We start from the raw sequence: 18,262 nt of genomic DNA on the forward strand, positions 1-18,262 counted from the left end.
GTCCCCACCCCCGTCCCTTTATTAGGACTGTTGTAGCTTTCCCTGCAATGTATTTGTGATCTATACATTCTCCCAAACCAATGTGAAAGTTTCAGGGTGTACTTCACAGATGTTGACAATTATAAAGGATCATCTCATTCAGCCTGGGGCCTCTGCTTAGGACCACTCCAACTCTTCAACCCTTCCTTCCCCATCAAGCCAATAATATGTTTCAGCCCCAGACTCACTTGCTCATTGTTTGGGTTTTGATGACTCAAAGTGACTGTAAATATCAATTGTTTCTGTTCTAGTCAGAAACTTTAAGGGCCTTCTGCTCCCATATTGATTCTATTGTGAAGGCAAACTGGTCCCTCTTTTGTTTCAATTCTTGCCTAACTTTTAATCACTGAATAGGTGTTGTCTCAGACAAACTGAGACCTGAGAAAGACCTTACCTTAAAAAGGCTAAGGCATCCCACTCCATCCGGGGCCATTACCAGTCATCCTGACCTGACTCTAGCCACTGGACTCCTGATGACTCTGAAGGACAGAGTGAGGCTGATGACTTTGTACAGCACTGCCTCACTTAAATCCAATTTAATTGCAAGTCAAGACATCACCTTCCTGACATCATTTGTCCTCTTAGAAAATAAAGAATCAACAACAACAACAATCCTCACTAGACTGAAAAATCCCTGAAGGCCATAACCTTGTTTCCCTATGTAATGCCCCTTCAAGGCTCATTCACCTACCTAACATTGCCATTGGTTACTTGGACGCCTCTAAGTGGTGGCATTAACAACTACCAGAGGTCTGGGGGCAATCTTATGGTTGACTACTCTCTCACATATTTTACGCTTCTCATTATCAATTGGCCAGTAGATTCAGTTAAATCTTGAGCAGAAACATTTATCCAAATAGCATAGTAAGAACTGGATTTTCCTGTTGTACAGCAGTCCTTTCAGATGGAGGATTACTGTTGAGGTCTAGGGTTGCTGGGAACCCTGAAATTCAAGGTCAGAAGATGCAGGTCCTGCCTGGAAGTAATTCAACTCAAGCCTTCCTTCAGTCAGAGACAAGGTTATTAAAACACCAATTGAGGTGGACAAGATTTAAGAATCCGAGCAATTGTGACACTTGTACTGACAGATGGGTCAGACTCTTAAGAAATCTGAGCCTTTGTGATGAGAATACAACCAGGCTAGTCTCTTAAGGGATCTGAGCAATTTAATGTGGGGCAAGATGGACCTTATACATAGAAAGACTGTGAGAAGGATCTAGGAGTGGTCAAGTAGTCTGGGGTAACTGCGAGGCAACAGAAAAGGACTGGAAAGGCTAGGTGTCCCAGTCAGGGACCTGAGCCATGTAGAAGGAGTCTAGATGGAATTCAGGGTGAGAAGTGGCCAGGGGTGATCCAGAGGTAACAGACCACGGAGGAGTGGGCTAGGTTAGAGGTAACAGTGAATTGGAGATTGGGGCAGGGTCAAAGCCACAATGCAAGGACAGTTGAAAGTATTATACTGAGATGAGCCTCAGGTGAATGCAAGGGGGAAAGTCCAAGGCCTTTTAGGGGTCCATCATGAGCACCCCATCATTACCATGCTGGATGGCTACAAAAGTTCTTTAAGCTAGACTAAAGATGCTTAGCTTAGGGAGATGCTTCTTCCTTTGACCCCATTCAGAGCCTCAGCTTTGAGGTTGTTTGTTATCTCCAAGAAGGAATTGAAAAATCTCTTTTTAAACAAATTCTTCCTGTTCAAAAGCCCCTACTCTCCACAAACAACTCCATATTCCCTTAGGGTCCAATCAATATTTTTCACCTCCCATACTCCTTTGGAACTCTTTTGTAGATAAGGAGCTAGAAAGACAACTGTGTGAATGGTCTATGATCCTGGAGGCAAAGTTCATTATGTTGCTGCCCTCTTCATATACAATTAAGTTATTCAAGCCATCCACCCTCACTGGTAGAGAATGATGGCTCAGTACTCTGTGCCTATGTCAGGACTGGAGTTGATGAGAGCTGGAAAGAAGAACCTGGGCTTCTGGCTTCTAGCTTTGAGAGAGAAGAGTCTCCATTTCTGGCTCTCTTTGAGTCCCTGGGGGGAGAAAGAATCTGGAAGGATGGCATTTAGGGAAGCCATTATTTCAATCATGTAGATAGTCTCAGTTTGCTACACTAGAAACTTCAGGGAATTTCCCTTCAGATGATATCTGATCTGAGTTATCTCATTCTCAATGAAAGAGTTCATTTACTCTTGGTATTGTCTAGTCTTTGTTCTCCTATGCATACTTGCTCTGATTTCTGTTTTCCTATTAACTTGGATAAATAGATTTACTCATTGTCTGCTACATGTGTTCATTATGGAACTGTCATTTGGTGAGAACGGCATCAAGCCATGTGTATATAGCTTGGGTTTCTCCCTTCCCAGTAAGGAAGAGCAAACAGGAGTGCAGCTTAAACTTAAAATTTATTTCCCCTAGACTAATAATATTTAAGGGAACAGATAGATATAATTCTAGCCCAGTTTCCCCAATCTCTGAGGAGAAGAGAGTGGCCAGCCTCTGGTTCCAGTCTCTGGGTGGCAATGAAAGGTTCCTTAGAAAACAGTGGAAGAGAAAAGATTCTAGAGATGTCTATTCTTGTCTCTGTACAAGCCACATCTAGACAGATCCATGAGCACACACATGACTTACGTGGGCAAAACAACACAGCACAAATCCACACCCACCACTTACATAAAGAAAAATTTTAGGAAGCATTTATAAAGATCTGGCAAATACAGAATATTCTGGAAAGACTTACCTGCAATGATTGAATAGAGGGTAGAAGGAAAGAACTTACCTAACATTTCTTGAGAGATTGAACTTGCAGTTTGGTAGAGTAGACAGAGAATAAACCTCAACACCAAGAAGACCTACATTAGAGTCCTGGCTTTGACACATACTGGCTCTGTGACCCTAGACAAGTCATTTAAATTCTCAGAGGTCTTGGCCTTCAAGACTAAAGTTTCAGAGAAGGTACAAATCTGAATTTGTAGAAGTTTCCCTACCTGGGAGTTCTACACATCAATTAGATCACAGTTTCAGGACACCTCCTATCAGATCAGTGCCTCAACTGAGCTAAAGAGTAGATTCAACTCAAACTGAAGAGAAATTTTTGGCATATTGAACATGTGAAATGACTTTGGCTGTGAACTATTTTGAACCAATATATTATGAATAAATATATATCTATACATATGAATATCTTTGTTTTATTATTAGTTTCATTGCATTTGAATAATTAATATTGGGAAAGGAGGCTTCTCCAGGTAATAAAATAAATAACATTTGATGAACTGAGGTTGAGGTTTGAGGATTGAGTCAATTCATTAATTAATGAAAAAGAGGATGAATTTTATTAATTAATAAGAAATTATACAATTATAACCCTCCTTTAGGGTTCTGAATGCTAAAAATTGCATATAATGCATAAAAAGGAGTCAAATTACAGATAGAAAAATGGTACAAGAGCCAGTGTGGTTAAAGAGACATATTAAGACATATACAGATATGTGTATATATATAGAGAGAGAGACATATACAAACATATGTATACACACATAGAGAGGTACACACATATTTATTTGTAAGTTATATACATGTTCCATAGTACTAATGCATCACACACATTATAAAAATAACATGAAAATTTAGAAGATGAAAAAATAAATATCTTAAATTTTTGTTTTATTAATAGTACAAAAACAGTTTGTACCATTATAATTAAGTATAATTAAATATGTTTCATTATTTTTAAAATTTTTGATTTAATACTTTGTAATACGGAAAGTCAAAGGTAGGTCTAGTTTTCAGTTCATTGCTGAGAAATCTAAGTTACATGGGAAGGGCCTCTAAGCCAGTGAGGAGTAGGTCCTTCTCTGTTAGGACATTGGTAACATTTCTTTTTCCCAACATTCAGGTATTTCTTTTTAAATTAAATTAAAATTTGTTTACACTTCAAGTTTCAAATGGTCTCCTTCCCTCTATAACCACCCCACACTAGAGAAGGCCACCATTTGACACAGATAAATTTTGTATTTACATATATATGTAAGTATGTATGTATATAATATATGTGTGTAAACACATATACACACATACATTGTGTATGTATGTAAAACCATACTACATATACTTCTATTTCTCAGTTCTTTCTCTAGAGGTAGATAGAATCTTCCTTCATAGGTCCTTTGCAGTTGATTTGAGTATTTATAATATTCAGAATAACTTAGTTGTTCAAAATTGTTCTTTAAACAATTTTTTACTATATACAATGCTCTGTTGTTTCTTCTCCTTTCATTCTTCATTATTTCATGCAAGCCTTTCCATGTTTTTTCTAAAATTAACCAGCTCATCATTTCTTACAGTTCAGTAGTACTCCATCACAATCATATACCACAACTCGTTCAGCCATTCCCCAATTGATGGGCATCTCCTCAATTTCAGTTCTTTGCCACCACAAAGAGAGCCACTACAAGTATTGTAGAACATGTATGTTCTTTTCCTTTTTCCTTGATGACCTTGGGAAAGAGACCTAATAATGATATCGATGGGTCAAAGGGTATACACTTTTATAACTCTTTAGATATAATTCCAAAATGGTTGGATCAGTTCACACTTTCACTAAGAGTGTATTAGTGTCCCAACCTATTTTTCTCATTGTCTGTCTTTGACTTATATTCATACTTTTTTTTAATTCCTCACTCTGACTAATTGGCTCACAATTGAAACATAAGTCAACCAGGATAGATTCCTTCCCTGACTTCTTTTCTGAATATATTGCAAGAGGGCATGGACTGAGCAATTCCAACAATCATTTGCATTGAACCAATCCAATTGCTGTAGGTATCCCTTCCTTCTTGGCCTCCACTACTAGAAGAGCATGGCACACAAGTAGAGCAGGCTAGCTATTTCGTGGAGTATGTGGAGGGGAGTGAGTTATAACAAGGCTCAAAAGGTAGGAAAAGGCCAATTTGTGAAGAGCTTCAAATGCCAGCATACTTTATATTTAATTCTGGAAGTAAAAGGGAACTATTGGAGCTTGCTGAATGGAAAAGTAAAATGGTCAGACCTGCACTTTAGAAAAACCACTTTGACAGCTGAGTGGGGGATGGGAAGACACTTGAGGCAAGGAGACCAAAAAGGAGGCTATAATGGTCCAATAGATTAGATTAGCAGCTTTAAGTAGAGAGAAGGTGCTCTCTGTGAAAGATGTCCTGAAGGTAGAAGGTTTAGCAGTGGATTTAGATGGAGGCGGGGTTAAGTGAGTGTGATAAATCAAGGATGGCTTTAGATTCATTTGGGACATACATGACTTAAAAGTCTGAAGAGTTAGAGAGAGTTAACTTGCCCTGTGACAGCATTAAGTTCTCACCTCTTTTTGTCTAAATGACTTGTTCCTCCTTTGGAGTCCTAGTTTCATATTGATTCCCAACCTGTGGTCTGGATCTCCCCCAGAAATCCCCAGATAAGTGGTTTTCTTTTTTCCCCTGACTGTGGCTGGCAGTTGACAGATCACAGGCAGTGGAACATTGGGGAATCCCACAGCTCAGTCTCCAGCTATCTTTCTAGCCAAAGAGGTGAGCAAGGTTCCAGAGACCATAGAGACCACTGTGCTATAAATGGAAGACAAGACCACAAATGTCTGGAGATAGTCTTCTGTTCTTTTTGCTAGTTTTCAGGGATTTTCTATTGGAGAAACTTTCATGTTCCCTGTTCTCCTCATATCTTGGGAAAACTTTGCCTTGTTATACATTGAGTTCTCCAGGCTTCTGGCATTTGCTATCTCATCTCAGTCTCTGATACCATGAGCTGTCCACGTTTCAAACTGTAGCTGCCAACAAGGAACTGCCTTGTCTATGGACTGCAACAGTCACTAACAGGAGAACACCTGGGGTAGCTTCTCTAGGAGAGCTCACTCTTGCTAGTTCACATTGTCCAGGGTAGGTGATCATATGGGGATCTAATGTCTAAAAATGCAAAGGACAGCATGGGATGTAACCCTGAGGGAGACAATCCAGGACTCCACTGAAAGACATTAAAGTGGGCCATGCTAGTCAAAGAGCTAATCTTCTGAAAAGGGAAGTGTAGGCTAAAATGCATGAAATGTCCATTCTGTGGGAGCTCCATGGCCTGTACATCTGTCTGACATGACCCAGATTAGGAGAACATAGGCTGAATAGGAGCCCCAAAGCAGGAGCTTGGTGGTCTAAAGATCTCCATAGATTTATCATTGGAAGTTTTGTCTCATTTCTTGTTTCCATTTGTTTATGATCCCTCTGAGTCTTAGACCAACTTTGAAGTTTCCTGAATGATAATTTCTACTTTACTCTTCTTGTCAACCCCTTCTCTATTGTAGAAGCTGTCTAAGTGGTCTCCTTAGCATCTGGCTTTTCCTCTGCACAGTCCATTCTTCACAATTGCCAAAGTAATAGCTCTAAAATCCAGCTCTAACTATTTCACTCCACTACTCAAGAGTTTTATGAGTTCTGTCTTGTCTCTAGGATAACATACCACTCTGGCATTCAAATTCCTCCCAACTCTTACTCCAGTCTACTTTTCTAGGCTTATAACAGATCTAGTCTCTAACAAGTTTAGAGAAAACAAAATCAAAGCCAGAGACAATGTCAGGGCCGGGGGTGGGGGTGAAGTTTGAAATCCAGAATCAATTCTGGCCAGTGATAAAAGCCAAGGACTAGAAAGCTTCTCAGCCAGAGTCAAGTAATAGGGAACAAGCAATAGGCAGCTGGAGTAATTGTTTCATCAAGGTCCACACAGTCTCTTTCCAGTATGGGAGGGATCACTTATGGGTATCAATTATATTTAAAGGAACTTCACAAGGAGAGCTGCCCATGTCCTAAGAGTGAGGTCAGTATGACCCCATATCCTCAGAGAGAAGTAGGGGCATGAAGAACATAGAGGGTTTAGATAGAAGTCAATTTCTGCAGCTTTGTCCCTATTCTAAGATCCCATCTTCACTTCAGAGATGAAAGAGCAGCTGGACACAGTCTTCCCCTCTCAGTGTTGTCCTGGGCTCTTTAGTTCTTCAGTTATCAGTCCCACCCACCATTGTCACCTAGGGGCTCCAAGGGCCCATTCTGGAGCTAGGAGTGATTGTAGTGGCTCCTAATTCTTTATCACTTTTCAGCTTATAAAAGATAGAGTGAGGAATAGTGGATAAAGTCCTGGAGGTATCTGCATTTGAATCTTAGCTCCCATACTTACTAGCTACATTATCATTGGCAAGTCCCTTACCTTTTCTGTCTCCCAGCTTCTTCATCTGTTAAATGGAGATAAAGTGAAGGAAGGAGTTCCCCTCTCCACTTCAACTGTTATAGTCACAGAAGACCCAGAGTGCAGTCACAGAGTATTAATGGTTTTTAAACTGACCACAGAGATCTATCTACGTCCTGATGCTTTTATCTAGTGCCAACATTTCTTTGATTGAGTTGAGAAGGAAATAATTAATTTGGCTGCTCAAACAGGTTAGCCATACCTCTAGGAGCATTTTAAAATGTCTAAACCCTTGAGGACTTTTAGATTTCAAGAGAATGGGACATTGAAAATCACACACTGCCAATAGTAACAAATTCAGAGAGATTGTTATGTAAGGGAGGAAGAAATTTCAAGAAGGATTCATTTCAGTCAAGAGTCAACCAGAGCAAAGGCAGACACTGAAGTCAGCATGAGAACTCAACAAAGAGACATGGGACTTCCAACAGTTGTGAGTTGACTTCCAACACATGAATCGTACTTTCATCCTTCCCATTGAACTTTAGGTTGGTGCCCACTCTTCTCTTTTTATTTGTATTCTCTGTGTCTATTTGTAGGAGAATATATTCCAGGTTTATGGGAGGAATGTTTTGTAGCAAGTGTTCTTATGACTCCAGCTTAGTAAATGCCTCGGCTAAGATCTAGTTGCATCAAATGGATAACTGTTAATGGAAAGCACACTGGTAGGGGCTCAAAAAATATACTACAACCTGAAGTATCAGCCACTGTCTGGGGACCCAATCTTTGAGTGTGAGTGAAAGTTGGAGGAAAATTCCAGTTAGCTTGTTACAATAATATTATCTCTACTACCCATTTCACAAGGTTGTGAGATTTGAATGAGAGAACATGTAAGCACTTTGAAAAACTTAAACTTATATATTGAAGGCAGCAATTGTTATAATTACTATATGTTTTTCTTATAACTATCCCCCAGCAGTTAGATAGTGTGCTATATACTTTTTTTAACCAACAAATAAGTAATACATTTAATGATGTTATAAATCTCAATATATGCGTGTCTATTACTACCACATTATTATTGTACCACTGTCTGGTATAAATCCTGCTTCTAGCTGTGTTAACGTGTTTCTTTTCAGATCACATGAATCCTTTGCTCAAGATGCACCATGCCTTACTATTGCCTTTCAACTAAGTTCAAAGTCCTTTGCCTAGAATTTAAGGTCCCACACAATCTTTCACCACCCTGTTTCTAGCCTTAGCTTGTACTATTGCCTCCACATAATCTACACTCAAATTTAATCAATCAGTTAATCTAGATAGACAAATGGTGCAGAATTCAAAAAGGCAAAGAATGTAGATTTCTCTACCTAAAGATAGTTCTAGAAGCTTAACTTTGCTTTCTTGAAAATGTCTAGAATGAATTACTAAAGGGTAAGTACTGATCATGCTAATGCAGCATATATTTTTTTAAAATAAATCATTCCAGGGGTGTGGAGCCACGATGGTGGAGTAAAAGCAGTGACTTGTTTGAGTTCTCCCCCAAACCCCTCCAAATACCTGTTAAAAATGGCTCTAAACAAATTCTAAAGCAGCAGAACCCACAAAAAGACAGAGTGAAACAAATTTCCAGCCCAAGACAACCTGAATCACTGATCAGAAAGGTATGTCGCCCCAGGCTGGGAGAGGAGCACAGTTTGGCGTTGGTACACAGGCTGCTGCAAACCTGGAGCAGGCCTCAGAGGACTGAATCACAGGCAGCTGTGGCAGTTTCCAGACTTCTCAACCCACAAACACCAAAGACAACTTAGAAGATCAGTGGGAAAAGTCTGTTTCTGTGGTAAGAGAGAAGATAGGTCTCAGCCCCAGTTCCCAAGCACAGCCCTGGGGTGGCAGCTGCCTCCTGAGCTTCCAGCCCACAGACTGAGGGGGAATTGGGTGAATGATTGGGGGGGATTGCAGGGATCTCTTTACCAGTGCTGAGGCAAGAATCTCTTGCTTTGCTCATGCTTGGATCTGGGTCACAGTTCTGAGGGGCGGTCCTGGGGCCAGGAGGAGTGCTGGCCTGGTGGAGCTTGTAGTGGCAGCAGAAAGGAAATCCTCCTCACAGTTTCAAGACAGAAAAGAGTGCTTGTGGTCACTCATAGACCAGAGCATAGGCCAGGAAAGGAGCAAACACCTCACCCCTTATCATACCACCTCCAAAGAACTGAAAATTTACAGGTCCTTAGAAGTATCTCTGAAAACAGCTGTACAAACCCCTGAAGCTTGGGACAGTACATTCTTCACATTGGAGAATCTACCTTAATAAAGATTTTATAACTCAAGTAATTGACTGGGATCATGAGCAAACCTCGCAAGAAGTGTCAGACCATAGAATCTTTTTTTGGTAACAAAGGAGAATAAAACATACAAACAGAAGAAGACAACAAAGTCAAAGCTCCTATGTCCAAAGCCTCCAAGAAAAATATGAATCAGTCCCAGGCCTTGGAAGAGCTCAAAAAGGATTTTGAGAAGCAAGTGAGAGAAGTAGAGGAAAAACTGGGAAGAGAAATGAGAATGATGCAAGAAAATCATGAAAAACAAGTCAACAATTTGCTAAAGGAGACCCAAAAAAATACTGAAGAAAATAACACTTTAAAAATAGCTTAACCCAAATGGCAAAAGAGGTCCAAAAAGCCAATGAGGAGAAGAATGCCCTAAAAAGCAAAATTGGCCAAATGGAAAAGGAAGTCCAAAAGCTTACTGAAGAAAATACTTCCTTAAAAATGAGAGTAGAGCAATTGCAAGTTAGTGAATTTATGAGAAATCAAGACACTGTAAAACAAATTCAAAAGAATGAAAAATTAGAAAACAATGTGAAATATCCCATTGGAAAAACAACTGACCTGGAAAATAGATCCAGGAGAGAGAACTTAAAAATTATTAGACTATCTGAAAGCCATGATAAAAAAAAGAGCCTAGACATCATCTTTCAAGAAATTATTAAGGAAAACTGCCCTGATATTTTAGAACCAGAGGGCAAAATAGAAATTGAAAGAATCCACCAATCTCCTACTGAAAGAGATCTCCAAAGGAAAACTCCTAGAAATATTTTAGCCAAATCCAGAGTTCCCAGGTCAAGGAGAAAATATTGCAGGCAGCCTGAAAGAAACAATTCAAGTATTGTGGAAACACAATCAGGATAACACAAGATTTAGCAGCTTCTACATTAAGGGACCAGAGGGCATGGAATATAATATTCCAGAGGGCAAAGGAGATAGGATTACAACCAAGAGTCACCTACCCAGCAAAACTGAGTATAATCCTTCAGGGTAAAAAATGGTCATTCAATGAAATAGGGGACTTTCAAGCATTCCTGAGGAAAAGATCAGAGCTGAATAGAAAATTTGACTTTCAAATACAAGACTCAAGTGAAACATGGAAGAGATAAACAAGAAAGAGAAATCTTAAGAGACTTATTAAGGTTGAACTGTTTACATTCCTGCATGGAAGGATGATATTTGTAACTCATGAGGGCTTTGTCAGTATTAGGGTAGTTGGAGGAAAAAATTATATGTATGTATATAGATAGATAGAGGGCACAGGGTGAGTTGAAGATGAAGGGTTGATATCTGGAGAATAAAATTAAGGGGTGAGAGAGGATTATATTGGGAGAAGGAGAAAGGGAGAGGTAGAATGGAGTAAATTATCTCACAAAAACACAGAAAATAAAAGATTCTTACAGTGGTGGGGAAATGAGGGAAAGTAACAGGGAATGAGTGAATCTTATTCTCATCAGATTTGGCTTAAGGAGGGAATAACATACACACTCAATTGGGTATGGAAATCTATCTTACTCTACAGGAAAATGGGGGGAAAGGGAACAAGAGAGCAAGGAGATGGTAGAGGGGAGGGCAGATTGGGAGAGGGGGTAATCAGAAGCAAACATTTCTGAGCAGGGGCAGGGTCAAAAGAAAGAATAGAATAAGTGGGGGGTGGAATAGGGCTAAGGGAAGTATACTTAGTTTTTCACAGCATGACTACTATGGAAATGTTTTGCATAACAGCACACGTATAACCTGTATTGAATTGCTTGCCTTTTCAAGAAGGGTGGGTAGGGAGGGAGGAAGGGAGAAAATTTGGAACCCAAAGTTTTAAAAACACATTTTTAAAAAAATGTTTTCACATGCAACTGGAAAATAAGAAATACAGAAAATGGGGTACAGAGATCTATCCTGCCCTACAGGAAAATATAAGAGGAAGGGGATAAGAGAAGGGGGGGAGAGATAGAAAAGAGGGCAGACTAGAGGAAGGGGTATTCAGAATGCATGCCATCTTGAGGTGGGGGAGGGGCGAGATGGGGTGAAAATTTGGAACTCAAAATCTTATGGAAGTGAATGTTGAAAACTAAAAATAAATAATTTTTTTGAAAAATTTTAAAAAAAAGAATAAATCATTCCAAAATAATCTCATTTATTTTATCCATAGGCTTACTAGCCTGGTAGATCAGAAGGATGCCATGATACATCTATTTTTCAGTGAGGCTTTTGACAAAGACTCTAATGCTGTGCGAGTCTACAAGATGGGCGATGTCAGCTGGATTATAGTCAAGTGGATTTAGAAGGTGTCTAATTATCAAACCCAAAGAATTAATGATAGTGAAAATATGCAGAAACTTGTGTAGTAAAAAGGCCTAAGATTTTGATATTAGACCTATTCTATTCAGTGTTTTTTTTTAATCAATGTCTTTGAAAGAGATGTAGAGGGCATGCTTACCAAGTCTTCAAATAAAACTCAAAGGGTTAGCAAATATGCTGAATGAAATGAGTAAGATTCAAAGTGATCTTAACAAGCTCTGACAGTAAAATGATAATAATAAGATGAAATTTTGTGAGAATAAACAGAAACTCATGTGTTTTAATTTTAAAAAATGTACAAAACAGGATGTGGGAGTCATAGGCACACTCCAGGTGGTATGTGAAAGATTAGGGGTTTTAAGCATAATCCTGAATGAAAAAAGGGACATGTAATGAACTGTCAGAACTTTCAGGATTTTGGTTTTTTTTTTAAGTGAACTTAATAGAAGATTTTACATATAAGAGCCAAGAGAAATATAAGATACATACCAAAGACTAATTACAAAGGATTCACCAAGTACAAACTGTTTATCTTTTATGTATATAAAATGTAAAATGTATGTCTAAGATTGTTATTAGTAAATGGGTAGTTCATAAGAAAGATTGGGATAGATTTGAGAATGATATGACTTTAAAAAGTAAAATTATTTGGAGTAAGAACCAACACAGAAGAATTAGATGGAAGTGGAGAGCTATTAGTTCTGGAAACCTACTTTCATCAGGAATGGGCTCAAAAGGGAACAACATATATGTTATCTAGAAGAGTATAAAAGTTCTCTAAATTCAGAAAGAAATAAAATGCCAAGGGGATAGGGAAGGAGGAGAGGATAAGGTAGAGACCTCTAGAGGGAATGGTGAGTGAATGTCTTAAAGGGGGGTATAGAAGGGTGTTTAGATAAATAGGAATGGCAGGATAAGGGAGGGGGCTAGGTTAAGTAATAGGAGGAAAAGGTAGTGGGTAAAAGTAAAGTAGAGGAGTCAGGAGGGATAGGAAATAAAGGATATGCACAAACATAAAAACAAAGACCAGGAGTAGAATTTGTTAGGAAAAGTGTATGTCTATGTATGTATGTATGTATGTGTGTGTGTGTGTGTGTGTATATATGTATGAATATATCTATCTATATATAAATATATCTGTGCTTAATTGTAGCCTTCTGGGGTGGAGGGGAGGAAGGGGGGAAAAGAACAAAGTAAAAAGTGCGCAGCAGAGAACAAAAGAAAACTTACAAGGAAGCAAAGAAAAGATTGACAGTTCTCAACACAATGCATAGTATTTATAAGATAAGCTTTCTTGAAATGGAAATTTATTGCTATATATTTTGAACCTTCTCTTATGTTCTGCTGTGCACATAACATGCTTTTCCCCCTTTTCTTATTTTGCATTTAAGTTTCAATATTTAAGTTTATAATTTGTTTCTTTTTCTTTTCTCTATTGTGTATTTAACTTTTAGTATTTAAGTCTGAAATAAAATTTATAAAAAGAAAGATCAGGACTTTTTAGAAGATGATAAACTCAAGGTGAGTCATCGGTGTGCTGTGACAGCCAAAAGAGTTGATGCCACCTTGTACAGCATTGAGGGAAGCTTAATGTACAGCAAGAGATAGGTGCCAGGCCTTCTACATTTGTTTTGTTAAGGCTGCATTCAGAGTCATGATCAGCCTATGGCGCCCTATATTGAGAAGGCCACTGAACAGTTGACCCTTGTTTTAGAGGATGGAATTATGCCCAAAGAGCTATTAAACTGCTTTTACCCTTTGACCCAACAATACCATTAGTAGGTCTATTTCCAAAGATGATTAGGAAAAAGGGAAAAGAACTTATCTGTTTTAAAATGTTTATGGCAGCTCGCTTTGTGATGGTAAAGAACTGGAAATTTCAGAGATACCCATCAATTGTGGAATGGCTGAATAAGTTGTAGTATATGATTGTGATGGAATACTACTGTGCTATAAAAATGGTGACCTCAGGGCAGCTAGGTGGTGCAGTGGATAGAGCACCCACCCTGGAGTCAGGAGGACCTAAGTTCAAATCTGGCCTCAGACACATAACACTTACTAGCTTTCTGCCCCTGGGCAAGTCACTTAACCCCATTGCCTAGCCAAAAAAAAAAAAAAAGAAAAAGAAAAAAAAAAGGAAAGGTGATCTCAATGATCTTAGAAAAACATGGAAAGACTTGCATGAAATGAAGAGTAAAATGAGCAGAACCAAGAAAACATTGTATACACTAACAGTAATATTGTTTGAAGAATGACTTTGAGAGAATAACTCATTTTGACCATTATAAATTCTCAAATTAACTATAAAGGACATATGAAGAAATATGTTATCTGCATCCAAAGAAAGAACTCATAAATAGAAGTATGTAGAGAATAATTTTATATATATATACGTCTATTTGTGTCTAATGCTGACCATCTCTAGGATATGGCAGGGGAGAGGAAAAAAAGAAATTTACATAATAACTTTGTTGTATATTTAAAAGTAATAGCAAGTTATAGATAGTGAATTTGTGGTTTCATGCACAATCATCTTTTTATTTATTTATTTTTATTCATACTGTTACAGAAATGCTTGTTTTATTCTACATTTTAAAAATAAAAAAATTTAAAAAAACAATGTGACTAATGTGGAAATACATTTTGCATCACTTCAATGTATAACATATCAAATTGCTTGCCACCTCAGGGAAGGGATAGGGGAAAGATGGAGGGAGAAAATTTGGATCTCAAAATTTTAAAAATGAATGCTTAAAAAATGTACATATAATTGGAGGAAATGAAATATTAAATAAGAATATTAAAGTATATTTTAAAAGAATCATTGGGCTACCTAAAAGTCATGACCCAACTAAGTGCTTAGATATCATATTTTAAGAAATCATGAAATAAAACTGCTCAGACACATTAGTCAATCAATAAACATTTATTAATCACCTGTTAATGTCAAGTACTGTGCTAAGCTGTGGGGGATGTAAACAAAGGTCAAAGATCATCCTTGCTCTCAGAGCTCACAGTCTAATGGAGGAGACAAGATGTAAATGACTTTGTACAAACTATATACAAAGTAAATTGGAGATAATCACCAGAAACGATTAAGAGGGAGGAGGAAAGGCCTTCTTTAGAAGGTAGGATTTTAGCTAGGATTTGAAGGAAGTGGGTAATGGGGGGAGGAGGCAGAGATGAGGAGAGCAATTAAGACAAGAGCACAAAGTGAAAACAGAAAATATCCAAAGGACTGAGATTCAGTGTTATTTCCCACTATGCCATCCTCCCTGCCTAGGGTGGTACTGTGTAAAAGTAGCTGAATTTAGAATTGGAGCAACTGGGTTCAAAACTCAGTTTTGCCACTTACTACCTGTATGACCTTGGGCAATTCTCCAGGCTTCAATTTCTTCATCTATAAAATAAAAAAGTAGGACTAGGCTTTTAGAATCCCTTCTAGCTTTAAATCTAAATCTTATTTTTAAAACCAAATGATCTATGTGATTATAAACCACCAGTGTCTACTTAATCAAAGCCAGGTGTTTGGATGATTTGCAATGGACAGAACACTAGACCTGTAGTCATAGAATATGGGTTTGAATCATTCAGTCTTCTACCTCATAGATCCTAGGATCCTAGGATCCTAGATTTTGAGCTGGAAAGAACCTGAGCTGCCATTTAGCCCAACTTCTTCATTTTACTTGAGAGGAACTGAAACCCATGGAGGTTACATCACTTGCTCAGGATCACAGAGCTAGTAAGTATCTCAGGCAGAATTTAAATGCATATCTTGCTAACTCTAAGTCCAGCACTCTAGAAATACATTATATGGAGTTGTATTTTTTTTAATTAGGTGAGAGAGAGGGAGAAGAAGCAACTAAATTGCATTAATAATTTTTTTTTGCTTAGCGTTCTATAACATTAGCCTTCATTCCTCATGAAATGAGGTGCTTGGGGCATATTCTAGGACTCTGTCATACAACAGAAGGAAACAGACCTCAAAGCTGGTTATCACTAATTTATAAAGTCAATTAACCATAAACATATGATGGACAGTTGATTACATGCATTACTTTTAAAATGTTTCACTTTATATCTCTCCTGTCTGAAGCTGCCCTATACCTCTGGGCCAAGTCACTTAATCTCTCTCTGGGTCTCAGATTCTTCAACTAAATATAAGGTACTACCCCTTTCTTACATGAACAATTTGGTTACTAACAGAAGCAGAAAAATAACAATGGTGAAAAGAAGACTAATGAAATCCACTTGTGAAGACACCAATCTCACAAATCAAATGTAAGGGTGACAAGGACTGCTCTGAAGCCCAAAAAGAGACCTTCCTCTCAGATAAAAGTACTGTGAGAACTTGTTTGAAATCATGCAATGACTGTGGTAAGGATGGCTTCAAGGCATCATGGTCTATCAGCTCATTTGCAAGGGACTAATTTTTAGAGTTTGAAAGGCTGACCCTGACAAAATTATAAATCAAATATCTGGGAATTGTGGGGGGATTATTTAAGGACTATTGGGTTCATATATGACCCTAAAGTGGGTTTCTTGAGTTTTATATCATGAGGTAGAGTTGAATCACTGAACTCCAAGAAGCATTAATTGGAGGGTATAAGAATCCAGCAGGAGAAGAAGCCATAGAAAGAGAGAGACAAAAGAAACAGGAAAGTAAGCTGAGCTCTGGAGAAGTCATAAGAATCCTGGGACTGAGTTTTAGAAACTGACAAGAACCAAATGGACTGGAAGGCTTTGTAGTTGCATCTTGAGGAACTTGTTGATCACAAGAGGGGCATTGCTTTGTGATTAGCTGGAGAAAAGTTGGATCAGCTGAGAGAGTTCTTCAACTCTTGATATTGTATTGTTATTGATGATGGGGAGAAGAGCTGAATCCTGCAGCTATTAGAGGGTTGGGTTTATAGCTCTCTAATGGCATCCACAGCCTGAGAGAAGGGAAACTTCTCAGGGGTGTCTGGTTACTCTTTATTACCTTCTTTGGTTTGAGAAGTAAAAACAGAAAGGGAAGCACAGGCTTTTGGTCTGTTTTGCTGTGAGAAGAGGACTGGCTTTGCTGAGAGCCCACTAGATAAAGCAAAATTCCCTTGCCATTTGTAGATCTCTGGATCTCTGGATTATGGAAACTGCCTTTCACTGAAAAAAAGCATAACACTTTTTTTCAGCTTCCTGTTAAGTGGTGGCTGTGAGGTAAAAGAACGTGACACTGCTTCATAAGCTCCAGAGTAGAAGAGGAGTAAGCTTTATCCAGCACAAAAGCAGTGAAGACCAGAAGGGTCTGTACTTGAGAGAAGTAGCTTCATGTAGTATAAATTATTCTGAGGGGACCAAAGACATTAAAGCCTATATTTCAGAGATATGAGTTGCCCCTAGGCACATGGGTTTCCCTATTCATGTGACTCCTTGCTAGGATTCCATAAATGTATGCTCCCAGTTTCCCATAGACACCATATACATTAGTAGAAGAATGTGACTGAGGTTTATGGGTCAACTGTGATGCATCAAATATTGTTGCTCTGGGAGTAAAGTTTATAATTGTTGTGTGAGTAAAATTTATAATTATTATTGATATTTTCTTCTGAATAAATATTATGACTATTAAAAAAGAAAGTATCTACCAATTACGTCTTACAAGAAACCTCAAACAAACTCTCAGGAATGTCTTTCAGGTCAAAGGAAAAAATTCTATAAGCAGCAGGAAAGAAAGAGTGACAAAGAACACAGGATCAAAAAAGAGTGAACAGGTGTGAAGGAGGAAAGAGCATAGAATAAGATATTCTAAAAGGCAAAAAATGCAGGCTTAGCACCAAGAACAACTTACCCAGTAAAATTGACTATAATCCTACGGGATGGGGGAAATTGGCTTAATAAAATAGAGAACTTCCAAGAATTACTGATGAAATAACTGGAGCTGAGTAGAAACTTGAAACATAAGCAAGGGACTAAAGAGAAACATAAGGTAAATAGAAGCAAACCAATGGAAAATAATTTATGTAAGATGAAGTTTAGCATTCTAATGAGGAGGAGTGAGATTATACAAGCATCACCAAAAAACCATAATGTCATGGGGGGTCATAGAGGGTGCCAAATAAGTTGGAGGGCCTGGGGTGATTTTTGTTATGTTTTTATTATCTTAAAAGAAGAAAGGAAAATGAGGGAATATGTGAGAGCATACGATCTTCATATTGGTTTTGTCTCTCAATCTGATGTTCTTTCCAATCTGTATACCCCTTGGACACCTAAAGTCCTGAAAGAACTGTCATTGATCAGGGAAGGGAGATATTAGGGTGTAGTGGCAAAGTCAATAGACTCATAGAAGAAATCTGCCTCTTCTCTGTAACTGGTTACATAATCTTCTACAAGAACCTTCATCTTTCTGTGCGTCAT

The sequence above is a fragment of the Vombatus ursinus genome, unplaced genomic scaffold, assembly GCF_900497805.2.
Source record: "Vombatus ursinus unplaced genomic scaffold, bare-nosed wombat genome assembly UNPS02014598.1, whole genome shotgun sequence".
NCBI lineage: Eukaryota > Metazoa > Chordata > Mammalia > Diprotodontia > Vombatidae > Vombatus > Vombatus ursinus.